This window comes from Melospiza melodia, chromosome Z (assembly GCF_035770615.1).
Source record: "Melospiza melodia melodia isolate bMelMel2 chromosome Z, bMelMel2.pri, whole genome shotgun sequence".
NCBI classification, from domain to species: Eukaryota; Metazoa; Chordata; class Aves; order Passeriformes; family Passerellidae; genus Melospiza; species Melospiza melodia.
Genome location: NC_086226.1, coordinates 66,433,354 through 66,454,580, shown reverse-complemented (window position 1 = coordinate 66,454,580; position 21,227 = coordinate 66,433,354). Strand labels below are relative to the sequence as shown.

General features: G+C 38.3%; 1 protein-coding gene and 1 long non-coding RNA gene across 4 annotated transcripts in view; one reads left to right on the top strand and one right to left on the bottom strand.

Moving 5' to 3' along the window:
- The window catches only part of LINGO2 (leucine rich repeat and Ig domain containing 2), a 473,266-nt gene extending 456,775 nt beyond the window's left edge, over positions 1 to 16,491 (bottom strand). For 2 of the 3 annotated variants that reach the window (XM_063179673.1, XM_063179671.1), the window contains exons 1-2: positions 16,406 to 16,489; positions 14,109 to 14,165 (exon numbers count right to left, since the gene is read on the bottom strand). The gene's annotated coding sequence lies outside the window, so the exon portion shown is untranslated. Of the gene's footprint in view, positions 1 to 14,108; positions 14,166 to 16,405 lie in introns of all 3 variants that reach the window. The other variant, XM_063179672.1, reaches the window with a different exon arrangement.
- A 1,220-nt stretch (positions 16,492 to 17,711) lies between these two features.
- Positions 17,712 to 21,227, top strand: part of LOC134432062 (uncharacterized) — a 54,368-nt gene continuing 50,852 nt past the window's right edge. Inside the window, exon 1 of the long non-coding RNA XR_010031204.1 lies at positions 17,712 to 17,876. This is a non-coding gene — a long non-coding RNA (uncharacterized LOC134432062). The remainder of the gene's footprint in view (positions 17,877 to 21,227) is intronic.

The following is a 21,227-nucleotide window of genomic DNA, read 5'->3' as shown; positions in this document are numbered from 1 at the left end:
ACCTGAAAAAGAATATCATTGTTACAAGAAAACTTGCCCCAGAAAAGTTTGTAATCATTACATAGTTTGGGTAACATCCAGACAAAAAGGAGTATAACAAAGCAAAAAAGCCTGAGGTTTAAATTGAAGCAAAAGACAAAATCAAAAGATCATCAGTGACTTAAGTTCAGGAAAGAGCTAAAAAGCATGTGTAATGCCTTTTTTTAATGGCTGCACATTTTCTTAAGTCAAATGCTTCATGGCTTTTCCAGTAACAATATGAACAAGCTCTCATGTTGAATCAAAGCAAGAATGCTATTAAAAAATTGAGTAAGTCTTGAATTGGTTTACAAGACTGTTTTAATACAATAGTTTGTACCACTTGAATGGCTGTGAAAGTCCAACTGAATTACAGTGGCATAATAAAACAGCCTGTTTAACTGTAGTAAAATAAGAACATAGCAGCATTACTTACAAAGTCCTTTTTAAAACTTTTTGAGCAGAGGGTAGGGGTGGCGAGGCAACAGGAGGAGACAGAAGGATGGGAAGAGAGGAGAGGAAAGGAAAATTAATTCAACCACCACTTGGAAAGCTCAGTACTACTTAACTTCTATTTACATATTTGTCTACTAATCTAAAATATTGGTCTATCTCCTTCACAGGACTTCCTTCAACAATCATTAGGCAATAGATATCTTTTTGCTAGGAGTGATTTGTGAAATTCTTATTATTGTGCCTATTTAGAAAACCTGCAAAATTATTTTTCAGTCCAATATATCATTGTAATGCTAATTGTTAAAAGGTAAATAACTAAAAGATAGCCATTGTTATAGCTATTGTTCAATAAAAGTTTTTATTTCCATGTAAGGAATATCCATTTTTCTTTCTTAATGACAGAAGCTACAAAGAACTTGTTATGACAGCAGTAAAAGTTTATTCATGTTCCTAAAAAAAAATCAAACTTTTTCAAGAAATGTTAAATTTCTTAACAAAAATACAGAATGTTCTCTATGAATATGTATACATGTGCTTGTTAAAAACTCTAAACTTCTGTTGTACCATATTCAAGTAATGCTTAAAGAAGTGGCAGATAATTAATGTATAATTAAGATAATGGTGTCTTACTTTAATCTAAAGGAGAAAGAAAATACCACCCTACTTAGTGGCCTCTGTAATTGTTTCCTTGTAACACAACCTGAAAGTGTTGTGTCTTCATACTCACTATTCCATAACTGTTTTACCCATATTAATTCAAAGACCCACATACAGATAAACTGGTGGAGTCTGGCTGTTCCCTTGGAAGAATATCCTTTTCCTAAAATATCTATGGAGAGAAGTCTTTGGTTTGATTTTTATCTGGTTTCTTTGAGACCAGCATGTTGGGTCATGGGAAAGAGCTGTACTGTTACCTCTTACTGTTTAAAAAATACTCTGACAAAGGAACAAAAGCTAGACATGCACTCTGTAGCATATGCCTTTTCATAAATCGGTACAGAAAATACTCCTCCTCTCAAATTTACTGTCAGCTGATTCTACTGATTTTACTGTCAAAGATCCAGCATTGACAAACTATCTGTACAGATAAGTTCACTAAATTATTGCTATGACAAAAAAGTCACCATGTTGTACAATACAAAACCAATGTGTTTATTAAGTACAATTTAGACTACGTGTTTTAGGACAATTCAGTTAAGCCCCTGAGACTTATACAAAACACAACTTCATTAGATGAATCAACTCATGTGATATTGTAAGCAAAAATTAGTAACGTTTGAAATTCTAGATTATTGTGCAATTTACTAAGTACAACCTACTGAAAAGCTTGTCAGATATCTCTAAAACTTCCTCAAGTGCTCTTGTAGTGCACAAAGCTATTTACCACTTCATACAGTTCACCATTACAAGCATTTATATTCAGCATTTATAACAAAGCTTCACTGTTTTCTACAGCTCCTTAATATGTCACATTCTATAAAGCAGTAACTGTCCATGATAAGTTAAACGATTTAATAAGTGCATTTGTTAGGTTATCTAGCTCTATTCACTGTACATAAAAACCTGCAAATATTTTTGGATTGACTGCAGTCATGAGATGCAGTGTAGCAGAATGCCCAGCCTCAGTAAGGGTTAAAGGCAAAACAGTTCATGCTTTACCCTATTTTACAAGAATTATCCTTGGTGGACAGAGGAAGGAGAGTTGCACTGCTTTTGGTATTGAAGAACGCTGAGACCAGACTGACTCTTCAATCTCAAAGCCAAATATTCTGAAGATGGGAAGAACAACGTCTTTCTTGAAGGAAACTGACACCAGTCAATGGCAAAATTTTGGTAAGAGAGCAAACAAGCGATAGCAGTAATGACTTACATAAAGCTTCTGAGCTGACACAGCTGGCCTGAAAGTATGACTGATAGTCAACCACTTTATACAGCAGAGGCCACATCCCACTTTTTAATGGAAGGGTCTTCTAATATACAGACTCTTTCTGGAGTGTGTGTGGAGGTTTCTTCCTTGAGTTAGACACACCTGAAGGTGTGTGAACAGGACACACCTCAAGGCTGAGTGAGAAAGGTTTCCCCATAGTCACTGATATGGGTGAGTAACGACAATCTGAACTTAATGATTCTGCTAGTTTTTATAGAATTGCTTCAATACAGTTTCAAAAATATTTCACTGTAATAGTTATAACTAACTATATTCTGTAGTTAAAAATTCTGAATTCTTCTTGTCTAATCATTAACATGATCATAATCTATTTAAATAATTTTTTTATTTTATCCTTATAAATACATCTGAGTTGCCATCCTTAATCATACAAAGTCATATAAAGGGTCAATCTCACGTAAAGAATCCTTTAGACCTAAAACATTGAGCAACTCTTACTAGGATTGGCTCCAGATGCACTTAGACTTCTCTCTGAGAAGGTGTTAAGAAGGGTAAGTGATCCTTTCTGAACCTCAGGATTAAATGGCAGGGTCTCTCTGATAAATCTTTTTTGATGCTCCCTTTCTGCTCACAACACTTGTAAAGAAGGTGCTTTTATATATATATACACATATACATATATATATATATATAAGAAGTGAATTAGACCCTTTTTCTTTTTCAGTTTTAAATTCTAATAGCTGTTATAAAACAAAGTAGCCAATTTTCAGTAACTTTGAAATAAAAATGAAGAAATATCTGAAACTTCCACAGTCTGCTAAGACACAGTAAATAAACCACTATTGAATATTCTCTGAGGATATCTCCTGGATTACTACTTCATCAAAGAACAACCAAGAGGTCATTTCCCAAGGGTAAAAAAAGTTGTCTATGCTTTTATAGTGGAGGGTTTTTCCCCCCAACTTTTACTAAAATAGGATCCTTATCAGTAAGTTTTCTACAAGGAAACAAAGACAGAAATGCAGCAGTCTCATTCTCCTGCCAGAGTATAAAATGTATGATTGTTTTTTTATAGCTTTAAATGAAAGCAAGGCAGGAAGGGGAGTAGGGGAAGAAGATTTTAGTTTAACTCAAGTCAAGTAAAACAGAACAGCCTTAGGCACAGCAATACTATCCTGTGTTACTAAAATCACTTTCCTAGGTGTGTAAGAAAGGGACTAATTTTAAGACATTTCTCTTGTTACAATGCAGCCTATATGATATTTCTTCTATAATTCAGTCATACTTCATCCAGTCTCTTTTAAGATATTCACCAATTATATACATCTTAATATACATCACTATCTCTTAAGATATATCACCAATTCAGTGAACTGTACTCTGAAATTAATACAGAATGAAGTTCAGATTCCAAGCACTGGTGAAAAGTACTCATCAACAGGACTGCTTACTCAGGTCCTGGTGAAGAGATGGTTTCCCCACTGCAACACAGGCAAACTCCACAAATGTCATTCTTTAAAATGACACAGCAAATTTGGAAATCAGACACAAGCATATTGTTATAGAAACCTGCAGGTGATAAAAGCCAGTAAGTATTCTTGTACTGATATGCCTATATAAAACACTTGGTTTCAGCATGGAGATATCAACAACAGTCTCATAATCAAGGGCAATTAATTCTTCAGCCTAGATTCTTCCAATTCAAAGGTAGCACCAATACTGCCCCCTCTTGCATTCTACTTGTATCTAAAAATACTAACCAAAATCATATGTAAACTAACACCCTCTTGAGCAGAGTGTTACCAGGCCAACACCAAACTCAAGCCCCCAGAATCTTCACATCAGAAATGACGGATTATAAAATAAATGAAATTTTATTGATTTCTTTGGAAATCATCAGTGAAATTTCAGAATTAATAATTTATAACTTCTGCAAAATTTATTTTAATCTAGCTCTCTCTAAGGCAAATGACCATCACCAAAGCCAAAAGTACAGATTATTTAAAATTATTTAAAGTTTCACAAGAGTAACCAGATTAAGTAAATGCAAAATGAAATTTACATCTTCATTTTTGGAAGTAATTTAAGAAAAATAATTTAATTTCTTTTTTGTTATTAAAAAGGCAATTTTTGGAAAGCAATTAATGCAAGAACTTCAACATTTTCTGTTAAAGTATCTATAGTTTTGTCTTTGCAAAATATTTTCTGAAAGTTTCAACCTAATTACTGTTTTCTTTATGTGAATGCATTTTTGAAAGGATAGCCACAACATATCAAGCACATAAAATTTCCAAGCTGAAAATAGCCATTCATTTAAAGCCTCACAGTCATTATGTCACACAGTACGAACACATGGGAGTGTAAATTTAATCTTCATCAAAAGCTATACTAATAAATCCTGTATCTGGAAATAAGCCCTATAATCACTTGCATAGGTCCAACTACCATCCTAATTCCAAAGGATAGAATTCTTTGCAAATGCCAAGCTCAAAAATTAGTGTCTGACCCTTCAATCATTCAAAATTATACAACAGAGAATGCCTACTGTCTGTCATTAGTGACAGTATTGGCACCTACTCTGAAAGAATCCCACAGTGAGTTTTATATTAAGAGAATCTCAGTCACTTTCTGGTTAAAAAATGGCTTGCAGTTCTTCCAGCCAGAACTGAAAACACTCCTGAGACAGCTTTACTAGAGATCAAAAGAAGTTCCATTTATATGCAGCCATTAGACACATGTACTCTTTTATACTGTTCTTCAAATAATTAAGGAACCACACAGATGTGGAGCCATGGTGCGCCAGAGCGCCCTAATAAAAACACTAACAAAATACAGGAGTAAAATATACAAATGCATAAGGACTTTTAAGACACTCCCCTCTGCAGCAGTCCTACAAAACTTGTTACCACTTCATATTTAACTTCATTAACAGTCAGTGATGTTACCCTAAACTTTGAAAAGACACCACACAAAAACAACAGCTCCTGCTTCTTTTTCTTGACACAGTTCTGTTGCTAATAGTTTTATGTCTGCGAGACCCTTTAATTTTGTAGTTGCTGTCCAGTAACAGTGTTGTTGCAGTGATGATGTCCTAAGTACATTTTTGACCTGTGAGTAGAGCAGTCTATTCACAGAAGTGTGTTGAATCAATAGCATCAGCCATACAATGTGCTAGCACTCCAGTGACAGAAGGGATTATGTTGTCTTCTACCTTTTTGTTCCTTATGCAGTTGGCTAAAGATTGCATTGACAACTGAGCAATTGAAGCTTAGAAAAGCTAGAATTGCCAGCTAGCAAGTTCAGGATTACACAATCACCTTCCTGCCAAGAAGTAAAAGATACACTTAACATGCTGATTTACAACTGGCGAAGATATCAACAAACAGAGAAACTGAAGAGCATTCTCCTTGTGGCTTTTTTTGTGATGCTTCCTATTTTTACTAGTTCAGGAACAGAGATTAGCAAACAGCATGTTTCTCCTCATGTCAAACACTTAACTGAAACATCGTGTTCAAGGATTCCTCAAAGTACATTTATTCCTCAAAAATATATATATTCAATTTTTTTACAATTTGCCACAAATCTCAGATAAATAATACCACTAAATCAGTAACAATTCATTATGCCATATAGCAGAGAAGAAAATTATTATTTTAAGAAAAGGAAAATGTAACATCTTAAAAAGACCATAGAGCAGTGCCATCTAGTGATTGACACTACAAATAAAAAATGTTTGCATTAATATGTGATGCAGAGGGAGTATTCTTGGTTCTTTACTCAGGCAAAACATTTTTGAAACAAGCTGCAGGGGTAATAACAAATTATATCAGAGGTCATGCACTTACCACTTCAAGAGAGCTCAGCATTTGCATTTCAAAGCAGAAATGCTACTGGTAGCAGATTCAAAGGAAGAAACTACCATCACCCATCACAATGCAGTGTTAAGAAAGGAGTTAATATTTCCAGTGCTCTACAAATAGCACAGAATAAGTATTAGTGAGCAGTAGCTCTGTTGTTCCCTTTGAAGGATGTACTGGTAATTATTAACTGGAATTAAATTGCAGGAGAAAGAGAGAACTACATAGTTCATACACAGGTCTAAATTATTTTCCTGACAGAAGCAGAAAATGCTCCAATTGTACTCTAAGTGAACCCTGACCATAAATATTCTTAAATGTTGGATTTCTTGTATAAAAATGTAAGAATCCAAGCATGGAAGATACTGAAAAAAAGCTGAAATATTGAGTTTTTTTTCTTTCACTTTGTGGAATATTTCATTATTACCAGTTGTTCTTAAAAAAAAATAGCATGCTTCCTCATACGATATCTACTAGCTACAAGTCACTGAAATATTATTTTGGAATTCAGATCTCAAATTTGAATCAAAATATATGCAAAACTATATAGTAAACTTTTAAATGGATGTAAGTTTTTATTATAAGAGTAGCAGGTCATTTCTGCATGTGTGTACATCGACTGGTAGAGCAGAAGTTTCAAAAGAACCTGAAGTTATGCTGCTTACTGTAAATTTCAGTAAGTTTTTCTAGTGTAAATCCTTCTGGTTAGTATAAAATGTAATTGCTTTAATTTAGATCAACAGAAAGGACCACATTACTATGTATATATTACAAGATTACTTTCTGCAGTTTTCTGTTCGCTTCATAAATGCTGAACAAACAGTAAATTATAAAGTTTTGTTAGCTGAATAGCCTATATGAAACATAAGGTACTAGTAACTTGCCATAGCCCCAAAGCCATTACCTAATTTCCAGAGTTATTCCCAATTTCAAATCAGAAATATGATCATATTGCCTTCAAATAAAATATTACAGCAGAACATGTTCTATTTTGACAGCTGCTGAAGAAAGCATATGTGTTATGTAGCCCAAACTGACTCTGCATGTCTGACACCACATTTGACGAAGTTTCAGGAACTTCTAGCTATGTTGGCTTTCAGTATCTCATTGCTCTCCTTTTTTACTTCTGTGCTGATCCAAGAAGATGTCCAGAGTGAAAGTACTTGAAGACAGCAATAATGATATCTCTTTCAATCAAAGGTAGAGAGTTTAAAAATTGCACCAGTTTTCCGCATGTCTTCTTCTCTACCATCCTTGCACAGTGCTTTTTTCATATGTCCAGAAAGCATATAAAATACTACTAGTACCAACAAAAGCACCATATGGATGGAATTAAAACAGAAATTTAAGCTCTCAATACATTACAGACACTCTTTTAGTATTCTTCAATTTATCAATATACTGTGCTAGAATGTGAATAAAATAAAACTTGATTACATGGTGACCTTGATTACATATTTAAATGTAAATTCCAGCAGCCATGGATGTAACATACATTACTCATACAGAACATCTAAAATGATGAAGATTGATTCTTCTATATGAAGCATTTTCTTACTTCCAGTAACTCCATTTTCTAGCTAAACAACTGTCTCTAAACTGCAGACCAAGCAATAGCTTCATTGCTCTATAAAAGGCAACAGTGAAAAAAGCCATTATCTTTAGATGCACCAAATATTCAGTACTGTTACCGTAATAGAATGAGAAGTTAGTTGTTTAAACCTCCTAGCTGTTAAATCTAACCATAATCTCTTCTCTGCAACTCTCACCTGATGTACATTCAAATTAAAGAGAAAACAAACAAAAAAAAAAAAAAAAAAAAAAAAAAAAAAACCACACTTATAAAAATATTTTAAGTAAGAACAAGCAATATTAAACAGAAGTAAGAACTCAGATTTGGTTGTTGTACAATCTAATATCAAGATGGTGTATTGCTATAACACACTGCATGATTATACCAAGGTGTTGATGTAAGTATTTGAAGGCTACTGTCTACCCACACAGCAAATTGAGCTGTTTTTAAGCAAGGCTATGAAGAGTAGCATGTACTGGTCAAACAGCCATGTAAATCAGGTTGGTTAGTGATGCAGTAACCAATGGTGCAACAATTAAATTGATGATTCCTACTCTCTGGTACCCCTCCTTCTGAGCAATGTTAATAGCTTCAGCCAACAGCTAAAGCCCCACAGGAAAAGATAAATCTCCCAAATCTGGGGAAGCAATTGAGCAACATGGCATAGTGCAAAAGATTTTTTTATGATATTCAGAGCACTCATTAATTTTTTTTTACTTGTGCTTTGTTCTTCTAGTGTTGTTTAGAAGATTTTGCCTGGCTATAATACCTTTATGGTTTTAGGAAAAAAATCCTGATATTCTTACTTCAATACTGTCTGGTTAATGGACTATTAATTTTTAAATAGATAGTAATTCAAATTTCTTTACCCATCACATTTTTTGTTTGTCTAATGGGGAAAAAATCATAGAAACTAGAATATTTATTATTATATAACTTTATCATATCTCTACTTTTTCCATTTTGAAGCTTTAGCATGTTAATCTTTAAGTACATGCAGGGTTTTAATTTCTTATACATCACAGTGATTTTTTTTTTCTTTTTTTACCTTTGGCTGTTTTCAAAACTGCAAAAATTGTTCACAAAGGAAAAGTACAAAATAATTACTGAATAAATCTTAGCAAGATTTTTGTAGAGTTCTTAAATTTTTTTTATTTTCATGTGTAAGACTTTTTAACTTGTCTTTCCCCAGTATTTGTTTGACAGGAGTAATTTGATGACTTATTTTGCAGTCCCTAATGCATAACACTGCCCACTAGTTAATTACTTCTATGTCACAGTAGAAATTATATCTGTTTATTACAAGAACTAGTTTTTTTCAAAGCCCCAAATGACTCCTATTCTGGAAACTCTGTCCCTAAAAGAATAGGAGAGACCTAATGGCTCAACATAACTTCCATTTTCAGAAAACAGTCTGAGAAAAACAGAGAAGCATTGGTTGCAGAGAATAAAAAAACTAAATTATTTACAATCTCCTTCTTTTCTTAAGAACACCCATGCAATTTTGTTCCTTTAATCAAGCTTTTAAAAACAGTATATGAACAATTTGAAGAAATGTTATCAGCAAGAAAAGTATTTTATAATAAGAATGCAACTGTACATTCACTTTAAGCCATGCTGGCAGTAGGAATGAAGCTGGACAAGACTGTTATTACAGTGTATTTGTATATTTGTCCCCTTAAAGTGGGCAGCAATAATATCCTCCTGATATGTTCATCTAGATATTTTGAGATATTGACTTCATCTATTTTTCTGAATTACTTCCTCGGGGTTTGACTACTATTCATAAATTCCTGACATAATTTTTCTTCCTAATAAGTGGCTATCCTGCAGATCAGACATAGCATTTAAAAATAAATTATAGATTCAGAAGTCACTCAGGCCCTCAGCTATGCATTTCCTTTAGAAATCTAGGAAGCAAGCTATTGTAAGCTTATTATTTACTGCAGTTTAATTTCTACAATTGTTCCACTGCCTTTTACCTTGATACATCTTTACACTACTTTGCAATAACTCTAAGATAATTCCTTCCTCCTCATTGTCTATGGAGACAACAGAAACAAGAATTTCTTGGGGTTTAAGCTTATGTGAATCTACTTATCTACTTTATAACCTATTCTAGCAAACTGAATCCATTCCCAATTGGAATGAATTCTTGTTTGCACTAGGGTCTGTTTATGTTGTGAGCACAGAGGAATTTTATCTCACATTTAACTGGTCCTCTTACTCTTTGAAGGCTTTCACTACAATAAATGAATATATCTGTTTCCACATGTTGCCTATAGCCCAAAGTGCTTCTTTTTCATTGCAATGTGCACCAGTTTACACTGGGAATAGAACAGTGAAAAGCTGGCATGAGACAGCTATTTTCTCAATAGATTTGGTTACTCCCACTCTGTAGTTCAAAAAAGAAACAAAACAAAACAAAAAATTCAAAAATATACTATAAAGCCTATAGAGCTATTGGCTAATGTAGAATTCTGCATATTCTTCCAGACTACCTCCTCATGTACTGCCCCAAACACAACCCATTTCCACAATGGTTCTTCCCCACATACATTATTAACATTACATTTTTCCTGACTTTCAAATCAAAAATCTATTCTGGATACTAATGGTCAAAATAATACTTCCTATTTAATAGAATGGTAAGTCTCATCTTTTCTTCTTTATAATTGTTCTGGTTTTCATAGTTACATACAGCACTGGAGGCATTCAGAGCAATATCTAAAGCAAGTCTTGTACTCGCACAGGGCCATTGAAGATGAGTGGCTTTCTGAATCTCAACACTTTCTAACACCTATGAAAGGAATAGCAACACAGTCTCTTCTTTCAGGACAATTACTGCTATGCCTGGAAAATTGAACCACAGCGTTCAAGCATAAGTAGTTGGTTACTTCTGAGAACATCAAGGCAAATTGATGCTGAGAGGCCACGGGCTTGTCTGGCTCTCTCTTTCCCAGTCACACTCCACTGTTCCAGCTTCAGTCTTTCCTAGTCCTTTCCACTTCAGAAACATGAGATTTTGTCACAAACAGCCACAAACTGTATCTCCTCTTTAATACGTCTGACAGGTGTTATCTAGACCAACTATGGGTCTGCAGAGTTGTAAAATCTCACAATCTTGAAATTTCTCCCTCCTTTTTATTCTCCAGGGCCTAAAGGGAAGCATAATTTCTTCTTCCCAAGGAGTTTGTTTCTGGTTTTTGTCTCTCTTGAGGTTATCTCAGTCTCTATAAACATGATAAAACACAGTTGAGTCTTTGTATGTGTCCTCCCCACACACATTACCTGCCTGCAGAACTAATGCATTCCAGATGTGGTGGAGTTTTGATGATTTTAACTGACTTTGGTACATGCTGGCCTGCAAAAGGTGTAGGGCAGACATGGGACAATATCATTGCTGAGGCTCATGTGTGCTGTGAATGGGAATCTACTTGATGACTTGTCACAGAGGAACACAAACCTTTCTACATTAAAGGAAACAGAATCCTGAAGATGCCAAAGTGAGCTTTTCCTCAAGAAATTCTCTCATTAAACTCTTCACAACCAGCATCTGCCACTATTTCATAAACACTTCACCAAAACATGAGTTGAAATGCATTTTATGAATTGCAGCAACTGAGAAATAAATACCATTTGAAGAAAACTTTGTGTTTTCTCAGAAACAAGATATAGTGAAGGAAATAATAGGATGAAAGTTCTTCAGGTTGGAAAGTGAACAGAGGATGACAATCTAAGTAGCTGTCCTGTTCTAAGACCAGACTATTTGGTTTCTCTAGTGACATGATTCCCCATATTAAACTCAGTTACAGGAAAAACACCAGACTCCAGTGAAATCCCACTCTTCCCTTAGAGATGGAGAGCTGCATTTGTACAGCTCAAAGATGGTCTTTGGCCTGCCTCAGTAAATGCCACCCCATGGCTCTTATAAATTTTCAACACTGAAGACAGGTCGGCTTAAAGGGAGCTGAGGGACAGGGAGAAGTGAGGGGTATGGAGTGCTATTAAATTCCTATAAACTTAACTAGTGACCACTGGTTGCTCCTAGGCATTAAACATGCATATCAGAACAAAAGCAGTTTTCTAAATTATAACTTCTAATATTAAAAAAGTAAGGGTTAATTTTTCTTACCAATAGTTTTACAGGACATATTTGGGGTTTTCTACCATTTAAAAGAATCTGTGTCCACCTGAAGAATAATGACTTTGAGAAGCCATGCAAATTTTATTTAAAAAAAAAAAAAGTAGAAATAAAACATGTTTATTAAAAATTATAAAACATTAATCATAGTACTGTTGTATAAATACTAGCTAAAAAAAAATAGGACTTTAGAATAATTATTTTTCCTCAATCTGACCAAAGGACAGGCATTTTGCAGTTAATCAAACAAAACTCACAATAAAGAAATATTTTTATAGAAACAAATATTTCTGCTGAAGATGATTCTGTTTACTCCATTGAAATACATTATAGTTTTATTTCCAATGATGACAAAAGTTGAAAAATACTCCATTCCTTTTTCTTTCATTGCAACTTTAGTTTTGAGATTGACAGCTAATAAATTATGTCACTTTATTTGCCCAACTAAAACCCAATTTTCTCAGTTTTCTTTGTTTTTAAGAAATGTAATAGGACCATCAGATGAAAATCAAGATATCCATTTCCCTCAGAAACATTTATTCTTTTGAATTTCTTTTTAAGAATCACCTACTTTGACTATGCCATTTAAAATACACCAACTCAGGTAGAATTTTGGCATTTACTTGCAACACTTGCCTATTATGAAGGGAATGAGAAAACTATTAGCAGAAGTGCAAATCAATAGTAAGAAGCAGTTTAAAATATTTCCACTTTCTATAAAATATTAATTGCAATGCATCCTTATTTCTATTTGCATGTAATTAGAATAGTTCTGAAAGATGGGTTGAATGGTCCACTAATTTCACCACGCAGAAGAGGTGCTCACTAAATATCCACACTGACCTAATAGGACTTTTACAACAATAATCAATCTGAAAACATTAACAGTATATCAATATAGAACAAGACTGCCTACAGTCTGCTGATACAAGTATCTACTTCCAGTTTCAAAAGCAATAAGAGATTAGGCAATAAGAGATCTAGAACGGTAATCAAATAGCAGCTCTGATCAGTATGTTTATAAATAATCTCGTGAACTACTGCTTCATAGAATAGTTTCTGATTTAAAAAAAAAATCACAAGATTTGCATTTTAACAACAGAAAATGGGCCACCAAAATGTCATTATACAACACAGATGACAGTTTATCTTCCTTCCTCCACAGATTTTCATCATTAAGAAATGAAATTGTCCCCCAGGAATCAAAAGGTTTATAATATGGGAAGCAGCTCAAATATGAATTCTACTCAGCATATCTCATGGGAATAATATTGATATTTCAGCACAGAAAACATTGATTGGTATATTGCATATCTTGAAGACCAGTGTCTATATATTTCAAATATTTCAATCCCATACTTTACAGAGTCATCTTATCTATTTTAATGTTTTTCTAAGTAACAGAAAGGCCACACTCTCCAGAAAAGAAGAAAAGTCTTGATTTTATGCTTTCAAATTAGGTGAAAAAAATTTTTATCTGGCTAAAACCACATGAGATTAAAACATTTTGGAAAATCAACAGTTAAAGTAGTCACTGTACTAATTAGAAATGAGCAATAATTTATAAAGATTCATAATTAGACACACCTTAGCCAAATCAGCCTATGACAGAGGCATGTCAATCAGTGGCTACTTAGAAATATAATTTTCTTAAATTTCCTTGATAACTGCACAAAAAATGAAGAGAAAGCACAGAGAATTAGAATGCACTCAGCATAATGTGTCATAGTACTAGTAACCAAATAAGCTCCTTTGCAACAGGAGAATGCAGCAATATACATACCTAATATCATATAGATTTACTGAAACTGATCATTTGTCCATCACCTGGATTTTTAATTACCAGCAACAGCTATAAAGAAATCCACCTTCTCACAAAGGACAAGCCAATAAACCAACAGACAGCTATATACAGAGTCTTTAGAACTCCTTAATCCTTTTGCCCCCACTCTTTTCACTAGGGTTTAGACAGCCAAAAGGTATACAAACAAAAAACCATAACCTCTAAAAACAAGCAAGAGTCATATCAGCATGACTTAGAAAAATCACCACAGGAATCCTCTTAGAATCCTTATCGATACCCTCCCTCTCCAATAACCACACCCACCCTGTATTTATGTTATTTGAATCGCTTTAATACAAGATAGGAAAAAGGCACTAACATAGACTTACATTGTTAAACTCGGCACAGGGCCACTGATATTCCAATCTTCAGACCTCCTTAACTGTCTGTGTTGGAGAAAAACGATACGGCTTCAGAACTACAAAGGGCAAGTGACTTTGGTTTTTTTCTTAACTGCAGGATACCCAAATCCTTGTATTAGTTCACAGTAGCATGCCAACAGAGTATTAATCACAGTAGTTGCGGACAGCTCCTTCAGCTGACAAGCTTCTCTAATACTTTGTATTTTTTCACCTCTTGCTGCTACTACGCAGGGTAACATTTCCTCCTAGAGCACTTTCACAGAATGTCTGGATTCTAGAACAGTAACAAAAGATCTGATACCTGTTATAGTACCAAACCACGCTGTTTCTATGTAGCTGATCACACCTTGTGTTGTTCAATCTATGTAGGTGTTATTCATACTCTCTGAAGAGGGAATTCAGAGCAGTAAAAGCAGTTTTCAGGGATATTCTGTTTACTTAAAATGAATAGTATCACTGTTCTGATTCACATACATTAGCTACTGTCAAAAACACTCCTTTTCAAGAAAAATAAGGAGGTGGTACAGTAGCTGAGGAGTCAATCATTTTTAAGTGCTGATCTGAAGAAAAAATCCCAAATCCCATTTTGACTGGGATATTTACATGTGTGTGTGTGTATATATATATATATATATATATATATATATATATATATATATATAGTAGGAGTAGGATCATATTGATATTAGTGCACTCTTCTGTGTGGCACATTATACAGTAAGGTAGACCACATAGCAGCTCCGACTCTACAATGAAACACTTCCTGGAAAGGGTGTAGCCTCTAATGGAACTACTGGTGCCTTGATTGCATACAGTAGGAATAGAAACCATCTCTTTTAATTTTAGGCTTTTCACTGGAAGGTAGAAGCTCAGGAAAGCATATCCTTTTATTCTACCTCCTAGCGCTTTTTTTTTTTTTTCCTTGTGGAGGCAGCTGTTGTAGTTCTGAATGGTAAATTAAATGCTAGATCATTATTTTAGGGCATATACATTGGTTTGAGGTAAAATCTTACACATACTTTACATTGTAGATCTGTTGATTCCAGATGTGTCACTATAAAAAGTGGGGTAAGGCTTCAGAATTATTGTGTTCATGGCTTTACAGGTTATGGCTTACCTCCATGAACACTATGCAAACTAATTTTCACTTCCATTCCCCTAGTGCTGTAGTTTTGACTGAAATAAAGACTGCATGGTTCATTTTCATGACAAAGGCACAGAAAAGCTGTGTGCTTCTTTCTGCCCCCATCACCACCACCCAGCACTTGGCAAGCAATGCAAGTTCAGATCTGATTTATTTTTTAAGTGTTCTGTGCTCAGACGTTTTGCTTTTTATGTGAGAGATTTGTTGGGTTTTTTTGTTTTTGTTTTTTTTTTAACGAGAAAATCTTTTGAAATAACAGTATTTTAAAACAGCAGCATGTAATAAAAACACACTGCAGTTCTTTGCTTGGCAAGAAATGCTAGATGGGAAAATGCTTAAGAACATTCAAAGCACTGCTGTTTACTCCAGCAACTATAGAACAGGACTTGCAAAATATTATATTTTAGACTCAAGAGACTGGACAATGATGAATCAGTGGATGATTTTCTTGCCGTTGTTTTTCTTCCAGGTATGTTCAGAAGCACCTGCATGTACTTCGAGCAGCTCCCTAAAAGGGGGGGGGGGGGCTATTCTGGATTTGCTGTGCAGAAGGTAAAACAGTGCCTTCACCGTGCAGCAGCACCATCACCCCCCTAGACCCACTTTACTGATGCACGTACTCCAGCGAGCACATCCACCACAGCAGCGGACACAGGTGTAGAAGCATCTCTTCACTGGTGACAAAGGACTATTGTGTTTGTGTCACGTCTCTCGGAGCCCCCGGAGAACTCCTGCTCCCATGGCACTGTTCCCCGCCCGGCGGAGAAAGCTCTTCCCCAGGGAAGGTGTGATGCTGGGCACGGCGTCCCGCCCCCCCAACCCGCCACTGGGGCAGCCCGACTCCCCCCTTCACCACGGCGGGCAGCGCCATCCGCCGCTGGTCCAAGAGCCCTCGGGGGCCCGGGGACGAGGCGGCCGGGGCGGGCGGCGGTGGAGAGCTCTGCTGCACCGCGTCCCGCCGACTCTCGCCGCCCGCAGCCCCCGCATCGGGAGGCGCAGACCCCCGCGACGCGAGGATCCTCTTCGCTTCCAGAGGCCCCTCCGCGAAACTTATTCTGCCCTCACAGGCGGAATCCCCGCGGCCACCCCCGACGGCACCGGGAGGGTTCCCGTCGCTTACCTGGCGGCTGCCGGGGCGCTCCCTCACGGCGAGCGGCAGTGGGGCGCGCCGCAGCCGAGGCTGCCTCTGCCGCCACCTTCACAGCCCCCTCCCGAGGTGAGCGATGCGCGGGGTGGCGGCGGGGAGCGGACGGGGAGCTGTGACATTTAACCGGGGTGCCTCTCCTCCCTGGCGGGCTGGGCGGACGATCACCGTCCTCGTCTCCACGGGCAGGCTGAGGCGCAGGACGAAGCCCAGTCCATTCCCGGAGACCCAGACGCAGCGCGCTGCCCGAGCCGCCGGCGGCTCCACTCCTCTCCTGTCCTCTCCTCCCGCTTGGCAATCGCCGCTGCGACTTCCCTGCAGCGGGGGACGAGAGACGCAGCAGCCGCAGCAGGCAGCGGGGGAGAGGGCTGGGCTGGCCACCTGCCCCTCGGCGGGGCCAGGCGCCAGGGGGACAGCAGCGGGGCGCAGCGGCGAACGGGCGAGGCGCCGGCGGCAGAGCGGGGAGGCAGCGCCAGCTCGAGGTGAGGGCGGGCGGGCGGTGGGGAGGGGAGGAGGGGGCGCGTCTCTGTCAGAGGCGGAGCGGCTCCTTCCGCGCGGCGGCTCACACGCCGGCGAGTCCCGCCGAGGCAGCGGCGGCACCTCGGGGAGGCAGAGCGGTTAGCGGAGTGGCGAGCGACCGAGCCACCCCTATGCCGGTGACTGCTGGGCCGCGGAGAGGCGCCCCCGGCCGCGGGCAGCCGGTCGCCGGCCTTTATTAACCCTCCCCGCCGTGAGGAGGGAGCGTGTGCGGCGCCCCCACAGCCCCGCAAGAAGCGGTGCCCCCGCCTCCCCGACGCGGGCGGCGGCGCGGTTGATCCCCCATCTTCCACCCTTGCTCCCTCCCCGCCGTGTTCCGGGGAGAGCAGGGCGGCTCCGCGGCACGGAGGTCGGGGCAACCCCGGCTCGGCGGGGTGCCGCGGTTCGGGAGGTGTGCCTCCCCCGGGAGCGGAGGGTGCGGGGGTCGCGGAGGAGGGGAGTCCCGCGCGGCTGGGCGGCCATTTCAGGGGCGGCGCGGTGAGGGGGCACGGGTTTGCGGCCGGCGGGACCCCGCGGCTCGCATCGGGACCGTCCCGATGCACGCCCGACGGCGCCGCTCGGGGCCGCTCCGGGCACGCTTCGGAAGAGGCGGCGGGAGGCAGGAGAGCACTGTGCGGAGGGCGAGGGGGCGCCGGCGCCTCAGGGAGGCCCCGCGGGCGAGGGCTGCCGGGGGTCTGGCGGCGGGCACGGGCTCGACAGGACGGGGGTGCAGCTGCGGAGCGATGATCGTCGCCGTCGGCCTTGTGTTCTGCAGGCGGCCGCGTCCGAGGCTTCCCCGGGACCGTACTGCGGAGAGGACGCTGGCCGCGTCGGTGGTGTGAGGGCGTCATCAGCCTCCTCGTCGCTTGCTTGGCTTGCGTTTGCTGATGGAAGAGCTGTTGCTGGCCCCGTTCCTCCCTGCACTTGCGAAGTTAGTGCTGCGTGGGGTTTGGAGCTCCGTACCTCACTCTGCGTTCGTTGTACTCTTTGAAATAGTCGGATTTAACGCGTTTTTTAATGGCGGACGCGGAATGTCAGGTTTACATTGAGCAGTTCAGGAGCAGCAATGAGCAGCAATACGAGGTCCCTAACATGATTCTAAGATGACCTGTTGGGGTTTTGGGGGATTTTTTTTGGTTTTTGGGTTTTTGTTGAGTTTTTTTGTTTGTTTTTTTGGTTTTTGGTTTTTTGGTTTTTTTTTTTTTACTGGCAGCAAGTCCTATCCTTGTCATATCCCTGTCTGTAGAAAGCTTCTGGAGGCTGCAGTCGTCAGAAACCTGCATATTCTAAAACGGATGAAAAACTGATGTAGTTGAGGAATTTTACTTACCGGTAGGAGAAGTGACATGAAAGTTTCAAAGAATCAAATAGTAACTGTGAGTTGTACAATATTTTGCATTCTCCCTTCATTTTCGTAAGTGTATGAGTGTATGTACATACACAGTTTGCACAGATTTTTGCTAACATAAGAGGGTGTGAGGTAAATGTAAACATACATAACATACATATGGTGGAAGACTTAGTATAAAGGAAACTTACATAAGTGAAATACAGCATTTATTCTTTTACCACCAATGTCCAAGGTTAAGTGTTTGGAGTTTTTGTTTGTTTTTTTTCAAGCAGTATCCCCTAGCAGAAGCCCTGGTAGCTTAGCCATACTTCACAGATAAGAAAATTGTTGTCTTTACAGCAGAAGCTTTTCCATTTAGCTTCTTTAGTCAGCTTTAGGGTTAATTTCTTACCAAGTGTTTAGGGTTAAAGTCTTACCAAGACTTTCTGTTTCCTCTTTGCCCCTTCTGTGTCATAAGCCACCCAAATAGGGAGATGAACCAAAGGCCAGCTAGTTACCTTTAACCATTGATAAATATGAAGTTAAAGAACATTATCTTGGTGTTTGTCCAACATCTGATCATGCTATAATGCGTATAATGCACTCATCAGTAAAATGCAGTACTATTAATCCAGAATCATGCTAAACATCCACATAGGAGAACTTTGGTTTATATTATATTACAGGGAGAAACAATAAGAAGGAATGATCCATAATGAAATGACTGAGAGTTCCTGCAAAGTTGGGAGAACACAGTAAAATGATACCTGTTTTTATTTTTCATAAAATAAACAGCCTGTTATCTGGATTCAAAAGCAATTAAGTGACTGACATTTATGAATTAACCCATTTTTATAAAGCACTGACAACATATTGCAATGTTCCTTGAACTGGCCTCAAATTGAGTACCCAAATATGTTATTTAATACTGAGTCCCAGCTGTTGCACAGTAGTTGCAAAACATTTCTATGATTTCTGTGGAGTGCTAGTAGCACAATTATTTCTGAGGAAATTGCACTAATACCCCATAGAAATTTTATATTGCATATAGATGTTTTTAAAATTTGCCAGTTCAGTGTAATTTTTCTGAAGGTGTAGAGATAGCAAGATAAAGTAGTTCATCTGCTCTAAGTATACTGTCAACAATAAATTAATCTCTTCTGAATACTGCCACCTTTAGTGTGTTACTCTAAGTGGAAGACAAAGCAGGATAACTGTGCATAAAGACTGAATTACTACAAACTAAAAATAGGAACAGGAAAATGCTCAGGTGATCACTGGGGCCCTTGGAGTTTTTCTTGAAGAAAGGAGATGCTACAGGTGAGATATGGAAAAAATTGAGACTGAAACTTAAGCAGAAGGGATCACCAAAGGGAAATTCATTAAACAATGGAGCAATAGAAAGCTTTAACAGCACTCCTGTGTCTCTTCAGTCAAATCTCAGTTGTGATGACCACTTCAAAGTATTGTGCATATTTTGTGAATCACAAAATGTACTTTTGCAGTAAGATGCCCAACCTTAGTGCAGCTTGAGAAGCCTACCATTTCCTTTCACTAGTAGGTATTTAGCTTTCAGAAGAGAGAAAACAGCACTGCAGAACAAGAAATCAAATGTTTCCATACTGCTGGCCATTCAGTCAGGGCTCCATATAAAAATCGAAGCAGATGAGACTTGTTTTTTCCTCTCAGGAGGTATGTGCATAACGCAATCTAAAAGCATTTTCAAAAGTGCCCATTAGCTCTTAATTGGAAAGGGACTTTGAAAGAGTGTTGTACTTCTATTTTGCCATAAGGCCTGAAAAAGGAAGGAAAAAGAAGATCACAACCATACTTTCTTTGTCATTACCTCTGAAAAAGGAGTTCCTATAGAAACAAGAATGATTATGCATTTACCTTCAACTGTATTGTAAGTAAAGACTGTGCCTCTTCAAATGAAATTTAAAAAATCTTTGAATCACTGAAAATTTAATATTAAATATTAAATCTAAATATTAAATGTATCAAAATGTTTCAGCCATTTTTAGTTGTCTTGTAAAGATTTCCTTCAGTAACTGTACTGGCCCTCAGAGGTTTCTGTAGCAAGAATTCAAACAGCGCTCTTCCTATTGGATTTGGTATCTACAATAAGTTTCTTTCAGATTTTTTGCAATGCTTAGCCTTATGAATCTCTGAAGAACTGGGCTCGCAATGGCGTTTGCATGGTGGTTTTGTCTCAGCATTTAGCATATTATATGGCATCTGGCTAGGATGAAATCATAGGTTAAGTCATGGTTTGGACCTTATCATTATAGGTATCTCTATCTTCAAGGAGAGAAAAACACATTAAAGAAAATTAAAAATAAGAAAAATTTATTTAGCATCTACATATGCATATCAGTATATGGCTAAAAGTTTTCAAAAAGTGCTTTCAATGATGAATTAACTCAAAACTTCAAATTTTAAGCATTTTCAAAATATGTGTATTTTAAAAATGCTGCTCACATATGAAGTTACAATTTCTTGAGAAAATATTATATTTTGAAAAATTCATATTCCTTTTGTAATATTCCTAACCATGAAAGAGATATCAAAAAATAAACTGCTAATCAAAGGTTTTTGGGGTTTTTTTTCCCATTACCTACCTCTTACACTGCCACTAGTTTAATTCAAGATCTAGTATCTTAGTTCATGTGCTTTTACATCTCCTCCATTTGACTGTTTGAGAAGCAGTTTGAGTAGAATTAAATGTTCTGCTGAATTAAATATAGTCAGTGGATTATAAGGAGAACCTGCTTTGTTCCTTTAAAGCCTGTACTTGCAGTGTCTCTGCATGTAGGGTGAAAGCTGGAAATGGTGGCTAAACCTCCAGAACTGAGGGGTGAGCACCACGTGTTGTGTAGGTCTTCTAACTGTGGACAAGGTGGAGCTGGGGCTGTCGCCATCCGCACCAAAGGCGACATTCTTAGTTTGTGG